The sequence below is a fragment of the Acyrthosiphon pisum genome, unplaced genomic scaffold (genome assembly GCF_005508785.2).
Source record: "Acyrthosiphon pisum isolate AL4f unplaced genomic scaffold, pea_aphid_22Mar2018_4r6ur Scaffold_743;HRSCAF=1200, whole genome shotgun sequence".
Taxonomy (NCBI): domain Eukaryota; kingdom Metazoa; phylum Arthropoda; class Insecta; order Hemiptera; family Aphididae; genus Acyrthosiphon; species Acyrthosiphon pisum.
Window position 1 is genome coordinate 3,738 of NW_021777302.1, and position 1,517 is coordinate 5,254.

Consider the following 1,517-nt stretch of genomic DNA (forward strand, 5'->3'; position numbering starts at 1 on the left):
AGAGGGACAGGCGGCGGACGAACATAGCCGCACGAGACTGAGCGATAACAGGTCTGTGATGCCCCTTAGATGTTCTGGGCCGCACGCGCGCTACACTGAAGGAATCAGCGTGTTTAACAATCCTGGGCCGACAGGCTTCCGGGTAACCCGCTGAACCTCCTTCGTGCTTAGGGATCGTGGCTTGCAATTTTTCCACGTGAACGAGGAATTCCCAGTAAGCGCGAGTCATCAGCTCGCGTTGATTACGTCCCTGCCCTTTGTACACACCGCCCGTCGCTACTACCGATTGAACGGTCGCATTGAGGTCTTCGGAGTGGACGCGCGTTATTCGGCCCCCTCGGGGGCTGGGTCGTCGCGCGATCGCGAAGATGACCGAAATCGGCCGTTTAGAGGAAGTAAAAGTCGTAACAAGGTTTCCGTAGGTGAACCTGCGGAAGGATCATTAGAGACGGGCCCGCGGTACCGGCGACACTCGCCGGTCTCGCGCGCGCCTCATCCGACCCCGTGGCCGCGTGCGCTCGCCGACTCGCTCGACGACCGCCCGCGCGCCGCGACCCCCGACCGAGCGTCGACCGAAAGATGGTTAACACGTCGAAAGACCGTACGTGCCCAGTCGTGCGTCCGCGCACGGCGCGTGGCCGTAGAAGTTTCGTCGAACAAAACAAAAAAACAACCGACACCGAGCGGCGGATCACTTGGCTCGTGGATCAGATGAAGACCGCAGCTATCTGCGCGTCGTCGTGTAATCCGCAGGTTATACGAACATCGACCAGTCGAACGCACATTGCGGCCTCGGTGACCCGCGGGTCCCGGGCCACGCCTGTCTGAGGGTCGTATACCGGATACTCGGCCAGACCGATGCGCCGCCGGCAGGCGTCCGACGGCACGCCCGTCGGCCGCTCCGGTGGTGCGAGATTGGCGGTTCGACCGGGGAGAGCCGCTCGCGCGGCCGCCTCCGGTCGTCCGCCCAAGTTGTGACGGCAAACAGTCACGGGTTCTCGCGTCGTCAAACGGCACGTCCCCGTCCGCCCGCCGCGCGAGAGCGCGGCCGGGCCGGCTGAGAGTCCACGAGACCTCTCCGGCTTCCGAGAAGCGGACGCGGGCGGTCACCGTACGGGCGGAGCGCGGACCGCAGGCTGCCGTGTAATTTAAGAAACAAACAACCGATACGTTCCGACCTCAGATCAGGCGGGACTACCCGCCGGATTTAAGCATATTAATAAGCGGAGGAAAAGAAAACAACCGTGATTCCCTTAGTAGCGGCGAGCGAACCGGGAAAAGCCCATCGCCGAATCTCGCCGCGCACTTTTGTGTCGCGGCACGTATGAGAGTTGTGGCGTACGGGCCGGCCTCGTTGCCGGGGCGCACGTGACGGTCCAAGTCTCCCTTGAACGGGGCCATGGCCCGCAGATGGTGCCAGGCCAGTAGAGGCCGTCACAGCGTTCCGGGATCGGACCGCGCCTTCTAGTCGGGTTGCTTGAGAGTGCAGCCCGAAGCGGGTGGTAAACTCCATCTAA

The 1,517-nt window shown here is 62.8% G+C and overlaps 1 pseudogene; it reads left to right on the forward strand.

Annotated features, from left to right (window-relative positions):
- The first annotated feature begins 675 nt into the window (after positions 1 to 675).
- LOC115035077 lies at positions 676 to 834 on the forward strand (annotated as a pseudogene).
- The last annotated feature ends 683 nt before the right edge of the window (positions 835 to 1,517 follow it).